We start from the raw sequence: 15998 nt of genomic DNA, 5'->3' as shown, positions 1-15998 counted from the left end.
GTTTGCATTTCTTATTAGGACCAATGGATATATTTTGAACCCATTCTGACAGCCTGGATTCAAACACTGAGCAAACTATGACATTACAGTATTCATATATGTCAGGAAAAAAAATCACTGAGTAATTTTAGGGCAAAGGAGGGTGGAAAATAAAATAAAGACTAGGCAGATTGACATCCAGACACTGTATAGGAGAGAGATCAAAAGGAAACTACATTATTTATGTATGTATTTATTTATTTATTTTAATTTAATGTGATATTAGTCTGAAATGTTTGGTCATTGTGTAATGATTCATATGTGGCCAAGTGTCAGCACTGTACTATGCCTTTGCACCTCCTCAAGGTATTATTACAGAGGAAATTATCTAAGGAAAACTAAGGCAAATACACCATACTGGATGTAGGATGGATGCTAGTTAGCCTAAGATTTGGAAGCAATTTCGTTACTCATCACATGCTTCCCTTCAGCTAGAAGTTGGGATATATATAAAACAAAGAAAAAAAAAATGGTTTTGAGGGGGCATAACCAAGAGGGGCCTATTATTGCCTGAATTCTGCCAAAGAAATATTCTCACAGCTGGGTTTTTAGATGGAGATATTACACTGAAACAATGGTGATTGCTCTGGTGGGCCATCTTCTTTTAGCTATAAACTTTTAGACTAATTACTATGCTAATGTTGCTAGTTCTGTTGGCAATATTTGATGGAATTGACCATCATGTGGTGCTGAATAAAGCTGCATGTCTCATGCTATTATCCCTCCTCCTAGCAAGATCATTGTTTAGAATTATGTGTGCTCCTGGTTCTGTGAACACCCTCACATATTAAAACCTCAGGACTGGGAGACTGGACGGATAGGAGGGTCAACAGCATGCATGGACAATTAAACTCTGTATCTTCATAACAGTTTAATCAAGACTTCCATTACTTTATGCACTAAAAGGAACAGTAGCCAAGGAAAACTAAATATGCCTCTAATCTTGGAGTATTTGAAGCAGAGATTTGGAAAGAGCTGTTTCAGCTCAGACTGGGAACTAAGCTTGGAGCTATTCTGGAAGCATGAGTGATCGCAGAAAGTTTTCTAACCTAAGGGATTTCCATCCTGTCACACACACACAGCCATATTTCCTGCCTTCAGGCTCCACTATTGCAAAATGCTGCAGAAGAAAGTGCAAGTGAACACCACGGTGATGCCCCAGGAACATAAAGTCTTAGCAAATCTCACAGGTTTCCTGGTAATTTCCCTTGGCTCAGCTCAGTTCAATAAATCATGCTCTCCAGGATTTAGCTTATTTTCTCTCTACTAATTAGGTTCCTCAGAAAGGTTTTTCTTTATTTTTAGGAAACTTCTTGCAACCAAGTCTGAATTTTCCCCTTACTGATTTCATGCCCTTTTCTTCTTATTCTGTCCCCAAAAAGGACACAGAATAACTCCCTACCTTCTTTATGGTAACCTATTATATGGTGAAACATTGCTTCCTACTAAGGAAACTTTGAATTAAACTTTGAATTCTGCAATGAGTTTCTCTTATTCATGATTCCAGTGTAAGCAATGTTCTTTCTTTACCTCACTATTACCTATAGAACAAATGCGGTTTCATCAAAGACAGTTTAATGACCCACTCCCCTTGTCAGTTCTTCAGAATTTTGACTGCTGAACTTTTCCAGACAGTATCACAGTTTTCCATCTCGCCATCCTTGGAATTAAATTTAAGAATACATGATAATTAACTTGGGACAAATTATAACCTTCCACAAGTGCACTCATGCAGTGTTTCCTTTGCTACAGACTATTCCTTGTCTGGAAAGGGAAATATGATCTAATATCCCATTCATGAGAGAATCTAAAACAATTTTAGCATTCATCTTCATATTGGAAAAATACCCATGTGCACAATTAAACACTTTCTAACTATCATTGGAACTATAGCATATTCTTGGGTGAATTTCCTAGTACACACCAGATCTGAAATGGAAAGGTTGTTTTTATTTATTTTAGCTTGGCTTTATTATTATTATTATTATTTTTATTTATTTATTTAAATGTGCTTGGGAGCTTTATTGATTTTGGAAATGGAAGAGCTTAAATGTTTTTGTTGTTTTGTAATTTTCAGGATTATCATAATTACTATGAGAAAACAGCTAAAGAATAAACAAAACAGGTTATTCTATGTGTTTTACAAATAAATGTTCTGCATCATAATTATCCCTTTAAAGCTAAATGCTTAGGTACAAAATATACTGTTTAGAAAAGCTTTACAACCATTGTGGCAACTATTTGACAGTACTTGTAGAACTAGAACACAGATACCATTATTTATTGTATTGTTTATAAACTGCAAAGTTCTTGGTCAGCAGAGATTGAAGATTTTTGACTTGCATGTTAGATGAGAAGAAACCACAAGAAATGTGGTCACTGTACACACTTAGGATCCTCAACTGAATATTTGGATCGGTATTGGCCACATTTTCCAACTACATCTATCTTAAACCTATTTTTGTTATATATATTAAGACCAACATGTTTGTCCACACACATACATGCTGTTGTATACTCTTTTGACTTATTTGTATTTGTTCATTTGTTTTGAATTTGGAGGACAACCCAAAAGAACTGAGATTACAACACCAATTTAAACATCCAGGAGTGAATTAAAGTATCAGGAATTTTTGTTTATTTTCTTTAATCTGTTTCACTGACATCAGATTCATGTTAGGTACTCACCTGTTGTTTGTATCAATGTAATAGGACTGACTGCCAAGCTGAGTGTTCAAAAACAAACAAATGGAAATAGTCAGGATTTTCATAATGTCAGCTGTTAAAAAAATAAATAAATAAAAAATCCCATATGATTGGTAGATCACTGAAAAAAATGAAAAAAAAAATATTAGGAAAGCCCATTGGTACCTTGTTAGAGAGTCCATGTACTACACAGAGCCAAATACATTCTGTTTTGTAGTTTGTATTTATTAATCTGATAGTCCACAGCTCCACAACATGGAACTTGGCTCCTATTGTGTCTGCAGCCTGAGCCACTCTAGAGTTTGCACCTGTGACTACTCCTCTCACAGCTTAGGACTTGTGGAAAATTACTGCCGCATTCTTTCTTCCGGGTGGGACAACTAGCCCGCTGCTAGCTGCCAGCTGTAAAACAACAGAGGATTCCCCCAAAACCATCACCAGGAACTAACAAGAGAGAACAGTTCAGACTCCCACTGAATCACCAGCCTCACTAGCACCAACTGCCAATTTGTGTGGGTGGTGGTGGTAAGGGGCAGATACTTTGTTAAAGGAATTAAGTGATTGTTAGTAAATGAGACGGGGCAGTTTGTCTTCAGATCATCTTTTCTTTCTGACTACCTGCAAACATACTTTTAGTATATGGTTTTTGAATACAAGGTAAGATATCTCCTATAGAAGGTTGGAGGTCTTGTCCCCAGCAAGCATATGTGCTGCGCAGCAATGCTATTCTGGGGTTGCAAGCTACAGATTAAGTTTCCTTTCTGCCACGCTACCAGCAAAATGGGGCCTCTCATTTAACTATATCAGATTGTGGTTTGCAATGGATGGATCAACTTCAAAAACATGTATGAAATTCACCTTATGACATAAACGTATCTTGTATTCAGCTCCTGCCTTCATTACAGGGCATTCTCTGGCAGCTGCCTGTAAAGATTACATTATATAAAAAAAGAGACCTCTAAGCTGTCAAAGAAGGCTGAATGCAATCTTTTACGAAGATGATGGTAGTATGAAACCTGGTCATTTTCAATAAATGAGTTACAACACCTTTCAGGTATTACACTTGCCCCTGAGCATCCTTTTTCATTTCTGCATTGTTACAATCACACTTTCTGCTTCAGTAAGGTCGTTGTTTTTTTCTTTCCTTCTTTCTTTCTTTTTTTTTTTTCTTTTTTCTTTTTTCTTTTTCCCAATCTTAATGTTAGAAAGCCAGAATTGCCACCATTACCTCTACCATCACCACCACCAAAAGATGGGATAATTTGACAGGAAAAGCTGCAACAACTACAGGCAATTTAATATATTGAAGTGTACAGATAAAATGAGTTCTCCATCCTTTTCATGTACAGTACCTCTGGGTGTATGGGTATTCAGGCAGGATTGTTTTCTGCTAGTCAACAGGCCAACAAAGACTGATGTTTCATAATGTGAAATTTTCCTCTAAATGAGATAGGTAATAAACCGTATTCCAGGAAAACCGATATGCACATTTGAATTTGAGATGTTAATCACATACCAGAGTGGGTCAACAAATTTCACATTTCTGATTTCCATTGTAAATCAGTGTAAATATTTGCAAGTATACAGCTACTGCAAAACATAGGGAACATATGTCATGGGAGAGTGAGATCCTCTTACCAACTAACAGCTGCTAATGGGCATTGGTAATGTACTTTGTTCTGGCATGTACAGGTTCTCCTGCATTAGTGTGAGCAACGCTCATGTTAATGCTGCCAAAAACTTTGGATTGAGAGTCGTGAAGGTATTGGTGGCTGTGGCTCACTCTCACCATCCCAGCCAACACCCTCATCCATATTCATAGAGGCTGAGTCACATTATTTCCACAGAGTCTCACAGCCACTGCTTTCTCCACTTCAGGCCTGTCTAGATCTTTATCTATTTCTTCCATGACTGTTTTTCAGGGAAAGTATAGTCCTGGTGATGCTATGATTATCTAGAAATACCCTTCAGCTGTTGTCAGTCCCTTGCTTGAGCAGCAAAAAACCTCTCTCTGAGGAACAGTACCTGATCAGGAAGCCAGAGTAAAGAATCTAGAGCCTCCTATTACACATTAGCTGACCCCAATCGAGTACTACATAGTTGGAGGAACTGCAAGGGAAAGGGTATTTTATTTGTAAATATCTAGGGGGCCAACCCCACATCTAGCCATGCTTGCATATATCTGCAGGGACTCAGCTGAAGCTGATGGGGCAGCTATAGGGTCACCATACTTAGCAGAGCCCTGCCTAAGAAACTGGTGTATGCTCAGGAGGATGGTGGTTCTATCAAAAGGCCAAGGCACACAAAAGCATTTCAGGAGCTTGAGGAAGAAAATTAGTGTGCGAACATGAAAACCTGAGGAAGGAATGAAGAAATTAATTATCAGACCAGGGGAAAAACAAAGAAGCATGCAGAAAAACAATTAGTAGTTTAAAATGCTCTTGAGTCCAGTAACCTTGGAGAATGCATTGAGCTAGTAACAGTGGTTGCTGTCACTTAAGGCAATTATTGGATATCATATAAACCTTTTTTTCAAACCAGGACAGAATTGTTTATGTTTTAGGAAGCAGCCATCAATAGCGAAATTAAATATTTGAATGAATGCAGGAACATGTTCTAATAAAACATGAAGGAAGTAATCAGGGAAGATTATCAGTCTTGTCAGCCTGATATTTAGCAGTGATAAAAAAAGAAAGTCTGGTGCCAATGTACCTTCCTTTTTGCAACCTGAGCCTATCTAGCATAATATTAAATGGCAGAGACTCATAAGGAGTTTAAGAGCTTCTCTGCAGGATGAAGCTGAAGACATGCACAAGTCTGAGATTCACACTAGATTATTAAAATGCTTTACTCTTAATGCCAAATCAGGGTATCCTGGGATCAGCAATATCTTCCCATGATTCCACAGACCAGCATCTAGTCACGCAGCTGACCTGAATTGGAGCCTGATGAGCTGCAAAGAAGTGATGGTCAATACTCTAGCCTAAAGAAAAGCAGGACTTAGACCAGCCCAGGACAGAAACACAAGGCCCACTTGTAACCCACTGCTTGTTTTCCCCTGTCCCTAGGGAGCAAATGAATGATGGCAGTCCCCAGCTACAAAATGTCTCACTTTGTCTTAGGATATCCCTGCTACAAATCCCCATGCAGGCAGCTGAAAAGGAGGTCACTGCTTGCAATTATAACCTTACACTGTACCCAGGATACAAGTAACACCCAGCAGTACAGTACAGCCTCTGCCTGTTACTATAGCTCAACAGATGGACTATCTGCTAAGCTCAGTTTGCAGGACTGAGAAATTGATATTTTGCTCTGTAACCAAGACTGCGTGCAGATGAACTGAGGATCACCTACAGATCACAGAAATAAAATCTATTATTTATAATTTTTTAGGTCACTCTCCTCTCTTTCTTGCTTTTTTTTTTTTTTTTTTTTTCCAGAAAGTTGTTTGCTTGCTTTTCTCTCATGCTCCAGAGCTGAATTTCAGCAACTCAAATTGGTGGGCCTTGCTAAGAAAGCCTCCTAAAATTATTAATGCACATCTTTACATCTTTGATGAGATGGTTAAGGATATGTAGCACAAATTTTTTCCATATGATTTTTTTTTTTCCTGTGTTTTTATTACCATTGTTAATACTCATCTTTGAAGAAGTGGCTCAAGGCAGGTAGTACAATATGCTTGCACATAATTTCACATTTTTTCTGCTGCTTTTAATGTGAATTTGTATTTAAAAAAAAAATGACAAAAATTTTGTGTCAGATCTGCACAGTGACATCTGGTTCTCAACTTGTTCTCCCTGAAATCTCAGAAGGCCATTTTAACAGTTTGGGAAGTTGCATACTTCGTACTTACATACTAATCTTTTTCTTTCAAAACACTGAAGTTTCTACCATGAGATGCTAACCATTTTAGGTACTCCACACCACTACGCCCATCATATCACCTTATGAAGTTTTAGTATAGACCAGGCTCCAAGTTCCTGAAATACCAACAGAACAAGTTTTGTGAGATGACTAAATCTTTGTATTTACTTTACTGATTAATATAAGTATTAGAGCAATCTGCCTGAGTGAATTTTCACTTTGCATGAAGAAATCTGTCTCTATCTCTGCATCTTTGTTTTAAACTGACATTTTCCCAAAATTGATCAGAACATAAAAATTGCTTATCATGAGCTAAATTTCCATGATTAATGTAAAAAACACAATTAAAGAGCTGTGTGTGCTGGGTAGAGACCCAAAGAGAGAGTGTGAATGAAAGATGTAATTAATTGATAATCTTAAAGGAATAAAACATGTTGCCTTCTAATTTTACAGAATGTAGCCATTACAATTTATGATTTCTGCCAAACTATATATTGATTTCTCTCTTTTAGGAATCAGCAGCTTTCCCTGCCGATTGAATTCTAATTACTCACTCCATAATTACATTGATTTTAACAGACTTCTGGACAATTTTGTACCAGGCTGGTTTCAAATTACATTTAATGAATCCATCATGACTATCGATATAAAAACTTCCATCCTACAGCATCTTGAAATAGATAAAAATTGTTTTTCATTTCTACTGCACAGGCTGTGCTTGCCCTCAGTTCATATTGCACTCACTCAGAGCAGCAGCTGGCCTTGGGCTCCACTTCATGGCATCTCTGTGGAGGACAGGCAGAAAAGTACAGTTGGTTTTGTTCATTTAAACCCCATGATGAGTATGTCTGTAGCCAGCTGTGATAAAATCCATTGCCCAAGTTAGTATTTTAAAATGAAAATTCAATCACTTCTGTGTATTACACCAAAGTCAAGAAAATCCTGCATCTGCCCTCTCCAAAATACATGTAATACATGCCAAGGATAGGCAAGTCATATTGGTGCTGGCTATGTAAACCACCAAAATGGAGCAAAATACCTCACCAACAAGCAGACAGTTCATTTCCAGTGATACTTTACACAGCTGTGATGCCCTATGTGAAAACCCAAGGCTGTTGTTGAGCCTCTCTGCCTGTTCCCAGGGTTGCTCTCACAAATATTTGTCTTCCTTTCTCCCTCATACAAACATATGCATTTGCATAAATCAATGCTGCAGCCTGACTAGCTTACAATTAGCTTTAGGGAACCCTGTTTGGCCTCATGGTCTTATTTCCATTTATTTTGGACAATGGCTTCCTACCCTTTTGAGTTATTGCTATATAAAGGAGCATTCAATATCCAGTCAGGCTGAAAGCTGCTGATTATGTTCATCAGCTTTAATAAGATATGTTATCAGGCCTTATTTTCTTGAATTACCTACAGATCAAAGATATGATCAATGGCAGCCTTTAAATATTTCCATGTCAATATTTTCAAAGATCTTTTCATTCAAAAGGGTTTACAAGTGTTTTAGAACATACAGGCCTTCTTTAGGCTTCATTTTCTTCCCTCTAAAGTTTGATATTTTGAGTGCAGCAGTTCTGGTGCTAAATTTGATTGAAGTGACAGGGTTTCTACAGGTCCAGGTCATATCTGATGCTTTTATTATTATGAGTATTTCTAAATTACTGGACACAGTAGTAGCCTGTTAAGGGACACATCTCTCCTGTGTTTCAAGCCCTTGTCAGGGTGAGACACAGGCATGGTCCTGTCCTCTCCCAACGCCATCATTTCCATGCAAGGGAACCAAGGGGTGCAGAACCCAGCTGTGATATGCTCCTACTGCTCTGTCCTTGAACCGTGATGCAAAGGCACATGGCCCACCCCAAGAAGGTACCTGTACCTTCTGCATTTAAAACCATCTGCTTAATACATATACCCATTCTGAAAGTGGCATGCAGAAGTTTTGCTGCAACAACAGGTTTTCTTTTCTAATGAGGAAATGAACAATGAGTTATCCTCCTTTATCTTTGCATTTCCAGAGAACAGTTTCAGTAGACAAGAAAGTTAGGTGATTTTAGATGTTGTTTTTTAAATTATAAAGCTTTCCATAGAGACAAATTTCCTTGCAGTCTCTGGCAAACCGTCTTGTGATTATTCTGCTGAGAGTAGTAAATGATCTAAATATATATACATCATCTTTTGAAGGAGAAATCAAATTAAAAGAGTTATTTAAACCTGAAAGCTGAGTGCTTTGTTCACTGTTAGGATAAACACATCAAGATAGGGTTTACTCTGCCTAAAAGAGAACAATCTGCATAAATAGATGAAATTTTATCAGACTATGAATAGAAGATTCAAACAGAAACTTGCTTTACTTGAGTTTCTACGTGAAAAAAAAATTACTGGACTATTTCTTTCCTCTTAAATTCTTTTTGTCTTTTTTTTTTTTTTTCTTTTTTTTAGATAATGGTGAAAATAGGATTCCTTCAAACTTCACATGCAATGAATTCAAGACAAGATAATATCATCATCCGTCTTCTTGATGAACCTCTCATCATCTTATCTTCAGTCTGAATCCACGAGAAAAACTGAACAAGCCATGCATATACACATCTCTTCATATAAAAATTACTGCTGAAGGTTAGAAATGTTTAAGGTCAAACTTCTAAGCTGCCATCTGGAGCCCATTTAACAATTGCCAAGAACATCTGCCACTGCCACACATCCCTAAGACAAAACTTAGACATTACCTTTTCTTCTAAGTAGAAAATCTTAGAGTCACATGAATCTGAGTCTCAGATTCTTTGCTGCCAGCCATCAGAACCCAGGGCAAATTTAGTGCAGGTTGTCAGCTACTGAAGGTGTTATTAGATAAAAATTGTTTGTAAAAACACACTGTGTTCACAGTCTAAAACCTCCTTCTCACAAATAATAGTGTCATTAACAGCTTTGCAAGACAAATCAAAATTGAGATGTGGGATGGGGGTTGTGGCGCATGATATTTCCTGATGGCTGACTGAAATGCAGTTGTGGAGTAGTCAAAGCAAACTTCCATTACTGCTGTTGTTGCCACCACTCTGCTGCGGCTGCAAAGAAAACTTCAGCTTTCAGATAGCTGAAGGCAATATTTTTCAAACGCTCTACAAGTGAAATATGAATATAGACACTTAAGAACTAAACAAAACGTCCTCAGAGGTAGGTATAATATTCTCTGAACTTTTATGACAAAAATGAAAGATATAAAAATCAGAGAAACACATGGCTTACAAGATCTAATTCCACAGAAAAAGCCCTGCATTTATATTCATATTTTAAGATATAGCAAATCCCATTAGTTATTAATTCCTTACTTTGGGGAAGACATTTAGAGTTTAAAAATACTTTAAGGTTGCTACTCTGTACTCATATGCATGAATTCCTAATAGCAAGAAGCAGATTATGTGGGATGAAGACCTCTATTACTAAATTACTAAATACAGGACATATGTTTATTTATTTATTTATTTATTTATCACGGCCTGGATGGAAATTATCCTCTCTAAATGATGGTCAAGGCATATAAAATATCTATTAGAATATGATGAAAATTTTAACTAGAAGATGTTTTACATGATTGCATCCTTAATTTAGTGATTTGATCAGACAGGGGAGATGCTTTCACACATGCTTACTATGTCATATTTCTGTAGTTTGGTAAATGTCAGGTATTAGGTTATTTTCTATCAGTGGAAAAGTAATACAATATACTATATATTTAGTGATTCATTTATACTACATAATAACCAATATGTGCAATTCAAGACAAATCATATGTCTATTAATAGGTATAATAAATGATTTGATTCCATTTACAGAACACTGAATCTGTGTTATAATGATGTCTAGATAGCAGAGAAAATTGAAATGATTGCTTTCATTCAATTGACAAGCTGTGAATGTGACTAAAAGCCCCACATTGATTATAGATCAATTTACCTTTGAAACTGAAAAACACGAATTAAGCTCCATGCCTTGTTCTTTAAGAGTGTTTTTAAACCACATTACATTTTGTATTTTAACAGATGGCAGAATTTAATCTTCATCTGAGGGACAGGAGTGATACAAGGTGATAGTTGTCTCATGGTGTGAAGAAGATTCATGAAGAGTATTATGTTTTGTTTTTCTTTATTATAGATAATCATATATATGCTAAAATATTATCACCAAATCATTTTTTAAAGAATCTTTGTGCCTGTATGGAAATGAAGATGAAGGTGCTTGTGGCCAACCCTCCAATCAAGCAACTATTTACTTTTCAAAATTCAGAGCATTGTTATCAAATCCATTTCATAAAAGCCATTGAATGTGATCTCACCAGGGCTTATCTTTCCAGTTCTGTTCAAGAATTGTAACCTATAGAGGAACCTGTTACTTTGAATGTGTTTTTACATTTTTTTCTTAAAGCCTAGAAATTGTTTACCTTCAGTGGGATCTATTTTTTGTTTTTCTGTTGAAATGCCTCTAGACTAAAAATCTGCTCCCAGCTGAAACAGAATTTATAAGCAGGCTGGCTATCATGATGTGCTCAGAAAACACTTCCTTGCTTGATCCAAATTAATTTAGACTGTCACTGAATTCTCAGACTGCTGAATCTTCCTGGAGTAACTTTTCTACATTATGAAAATTTAAAAAGACCTTCTGCTTTTGAGAATGAATCAACAGGTGGACAAAGTGATAGGTCTTCACAAAACACCTGCAGATTGAAAGCAAAATATCTCCAAGACTTTAATTACAGTAAAAGAACAGAGAATGTTGAGATTAATGGTAAACTACATTTATGAGATCCAATATTTAAAGGTTAGAAAGTTTCGGTTGATAGGCAATGTTTACAAGAGTTTATTGTACAACACTTATATTTTAAAGTAGAAAAGAGAAATCATGTTTTATGTTTATCATGGAGAAAAAGAACAAGTCTGAGCAAAAGCCTACATGGGAGTTGTGTATAAGAATTTGGTCACAGTCTTTTGAACAGAATTGGAGCTTTTTACACAGATTTAATTATTATTATTTTTTAATTATTAATATTAATTATTATTTTTTATTTTGTCAGTAATTCCATAACTAACAAAACTACAGGAATGGCTAAAGTTATGCCTTGTTTATTTGTTTGTAGTTAGCTAGTGTGTGTAGTTGCTGCACACATCTGCTCAGCTATGTTTGCTTGTGTTGTTGCAGACATAAAAAATAAATAAATAGTGACAATTTAGAGTATTAATGCATGTTCAATATCAGCCAGTGTCACAGGCTACTGCACAATACCTTCTTTGTTCCTTTGCAAAATGGGGATGAAAATACTGTTTACACTTATTTTATCTCAGTGCAGTATCATACTCCTTAATCATCTTACCAAGAAAGCACACTTAAGCATTGGAAGTCCTTGAGGAAAAAAAAAGGCAAAGAAAAAGCAAGGCAATGTGAAATTAAATTATATTGGAGGGTGGGGGAACTTTAAACCTGGGGCAAACTAGGATCAGTTGGATGATTTTTGAAAGAAAAACCTTGTGTGACTATTTTCCCTTTGTTTTTATTGGAGATACATATATTTTTTAATAACTGAAAGACTCACACTCAGCATCGAATCTTGCATGCTCCGTCATGGTTATAATGCTGATAATTCCATAAAAACAGCATTATGATATCTCAGTAGGAACACATCTTTTTATGCTTCACATCACATAGGAGGTACCCCCCCAACCAAGGGCCTGGTCTGGTCCTCTATTACCCCATGTCCTTTGGCTGCCTGACAGCCATGTAGAGCTGTTCAACAAGTGACAAAATCATCTTCCTTGTTCATTCTGCTTCTTGCCAGCCCAGATACAGTATCTGTTGCCACCAAGAGCAGATAGACATTTAGAGAAGGATGATGCAAATCAAGGAGGAGATGAAAGAATATGCTCCCAGCTGCTGAGAGCTAATGTTTCAGGGCATTCTCTAGGGAGAGTCTACAGGGGATATAACCCTGCTTGTGGGTGAGTTTCAGATGGTCTGGGGAAAGAGAGACTGGGAAAGAAAAGCATGGGGAAAGGATCAGGGAGTAATGGGCAAGGAGGGAAAGGTCAGAAGGAGACTGGAGGTTGCAAGAATTAGAGGGAAAATGGAAAATTAAGAGACAAAAAGTAGGCTAAAGTCTCTGAGAAAAGGAGTTGGGAGGGAGGGAAGAGAAAAGAAAGGAAGTACTGAAGGTTAGTTTGAAGAATTTGCTGACACTGTCAAAAAAAATGTAATATCAGGAATTCCCCAGAACTCCTCAACTCTACAAAAACGAGAAGACAGGCAATGGCTGAAAGAGCTGGTCTCACTTTAATTAAATGTTTATTTAAGTCTAACATATTTGAAAATTATGATTAGTTTCCCCCAGCAATGCCCTTAACTAAGCCCCTTTCATAAAGATCTTTGAAAAGCAGACAACTCATGAAAAATCCCAGTTGGCAACCTTTTTTTTTTTTTTTTTTCCTGAAAAAGAAGTTTACCGAAATCTTCAAAGGCCAGAATCTGGCATAGTTTTCTCCTGAGTAAAGTTAAGTCTGCAAGTTAAAGCCCTGCCAGGCAGCATGACATACTCCAGCTACCTGCAAGTTTGATCCCAGACCAGTAAGCAGCGGTAAGCATCAGTGATCAAACTTACTGCCCATCTGGTTAAAGATTTGACCAATCCAGCTGTTCTGTATAACCTATCCCTACTCATGGACAGGTGTCCAGCCATGGCACTACAGGGTACAGTCAATCAGTAGGCGATATCCCCACAGCAAGAACAAAATAAATGAGTTCACATAGAGTTTCATTCTGGAAGGGCTTCCGCTGCCCCTCAGTGTTAATGGAGATGTCCTGTATTAGCAGACAAGACAACATGCAGTAAACATATATCTGAGTAGGTTGTTGTCATTCCAATATGACATAGGTAAGACCTGGCTTAAATGATTATTTCTTGCACAAACAGACTTATTTTCTGCTGACTATGATCAGTTTTAATGTGCAAGAACAAATTTTGCAGAAGGAATGTTACATTCTTGCCACTGTTGAATTGAAATCCATGATATTATTTAGAGAAAAATAAGATTCATACCCTTGCTGTAACAGCTGTAAAATGACTAATTGTACAAAAACTCAACTGGACAACAAAAATTCTGCACATGCCTGAAGCTAGAAAACCATGGACGTGATGTTCTGAAAATCACACTCTAGGTATGTACAAGGTAAGACACTGTAATACTTGCATCACATGGTCTTTGTAATTTTGACATTGGATCAGACAGAAAAAACATCAACAGAACAACAACAACAACAAGACAATAATATTGAAGTAAAAATGTGTATGTAGTCATGTCTTCAGCAGATACACTGTGGAGCTGGCCGGGAATGTTTAAAGGGATTCATTTTAAAATAAAAAAATCAGTTTGTGAAAGAAAGCCCTCAACAATAGTGTATATACTGTTTCAATGTGGAAAGCATTTCTGGTCAGAATACATGTACAAACAATTATCCACTGTCTACAGCCCCTGCTGGCAGGGAGTAGGAAGACTTAAGTCCTCGCTGTACCTCATCTCATCAAGGGACCCAAGGCTCCAGCTCACAGAGGGGTGCCCAGACTCCTGGGCTATATTGTGAATCAGTTTGACAGGAACATTTAGACTGGGACAGTGCTTTCCTCCAGCTCCTCTGCTTTGTGCTTCCTTCTTGTCCTCCAATCCAGTCCAAACAAAGCCTGGTGATTATGGCACTTTTCTGGGATATGCAAGGGAATTTAATATGGGATGTCTCCCATGCTGTAGGCAGCTGATGAAAACCCAGAAGAGCCACCCTCTGTGAAGATGCCAGGTTAGAAGAAGCCTCAGGCTCTGTCACTCTCAATGGTTTCTAACAGTAGAGGAGTTCATAAGAGGAAATTGAGTTTTCCATTTCTGAAGAAAAATCAAATGACTTACTTCTGAGTCCAGGACCTAGACAGATACAAATAAAGCAAGTATAATTTTGTGATATCAATTTAATTGCATATTTCTTTCAAACTATATGACCACCTGGATGCAGTCATAACAATAACAACAGCAAATCAATGTTTGTGAGGAAATGCAGTTAAGTACTAAGATCTAATAATATGCTCTCTTGGAAGCAGCTGTAAAATTCTTTGTTTCCCTTTGCAAACAGAGTGTTAAGAATGCCAAGAACCAACAAGTGTCTAATATTATTCTTCCCCAGATGAAATGAAAGGATATTGATTTCTACCAAATAGATTCCCTAATATGTAAGCACATTATTCTAAGACATAGAAGAATCATATACTTTTATTTCTGTTCTCTCTTGAAAACACTTGAAGGAAATGTTTCATCAAAATAATAAATAAAACAAAGTGAAATAAAATAAAATAAAATAAAATAAAATAAAATAAAATAAAATAAAATAAAATAAAATAAAATAAAATAAAATAAAATAAAATAAAATAAAATAAAATAAAATAAAATAATAAAATAAAATAAAATGGTGTGTATGCTTTTTGGGAAAAGCTATCAAATACATAAAACATCTTTTCAGATAGTGGACATATATGTTCCTAATTTTACTTTATATTTACTTGAAGAAAAGGCATCTCTGAACACTAAAAGACATGGGTTTGCAAGGTTATGCCACTGCGATTACATCATGTGTAGTTGTGAAGCTACATTTCAAAAGCAGATTTCCTTCTTAACTCCTATAAAGTCTACAAAGGTGCTACCCATTCAAAACAGTGACCCCATTAATTTACACCAGCACAATTGCTATAGTAGAGATGGGGAATAAGGATTAATTGGGTATGATGAACCTCTTTTCACTACAGTGTTTTTGTAACTCATACCTATGGATTTCTCATTAAGTCAGTCAATCCTTTAATTTCCTTCAAAACTGAAACATTTTCAAAGATTCCAGAATTTTATTACCATTCTTCCAGTCATCTATTTGTCCCTGTTAATGGGATGAGAAGCAGAAATGCCCCAAATACCCCAGAAGGATGACACTGACATGTTTCCAGCCTATCTTGGTGCAGAAACTGTCAATCATAGAATCAAAGAACCATAGAATATCCTGAGTAGGAAGGGACCCACAAAGATCATTGAGTGCAGCTCCTGGTTCCTCACAGGACCACCCAAAAATCAGGCCATGTGTCTGAGAGCATTTTCTAAATATTTCTTGAACTCCAGCAGGCTCGGTGCCATGACCACTGCCCTGGGCAGTCTGCTACAGTGCCCAACCACCCTCTTGGTGCAGACCCTTTCCCTAACCCCCAGCCTGACCCTCCCTTGTCCCAGCTCCGTGCCATTCCCTCGGGTCCCAGGGTCCTGTCGCTGTCCCCAGAGAGCAGAGCTCAGCGCCTGCCCCTCTGCTCCCCTTGTGAGGGA

General features: G+C 37.0%; 1 long non-coding RNA gene across 1 annotated transcript in view; it reads right to left on the bottom strand.

Annotated features, from left to right (window-relative positions):
• Positions 1-11701: 11701 nt before the first annotated feature.
• LOC137851061 (uncharacterized) overlaps positions 11702-15998 on the bottom strand; it is a 195290-nt gene continuing 190993 nt past the window's right edge. The window contains exon 5 of the long non-coding RNA XR_011092981.1: positions 11702-14567. This is a non-coding gene — a long non-coding RNA (uncharacterized lncRNA). The remainder of the gene's footprint in view (positions 14568-15998) is intronic.

This window comes from Anas acuta, chromosome 2 (assembly GCF_963932015.1).
Source record: "Anas acuta chromosome 2, bAnaAcu1.1, whole genome shotgun sequence".
Classification (NCBI taxonomy): domain Eukaryota; kingdom Metazoa; phylum Chordata; class Aves; order Anseriformes; family Anatidae; genus Anas; species Anas acuta.
Note: the sequence above shows the minus strand (reverse complement) of the source record. Positions and strands in the feature narration are given on the sequence as shown.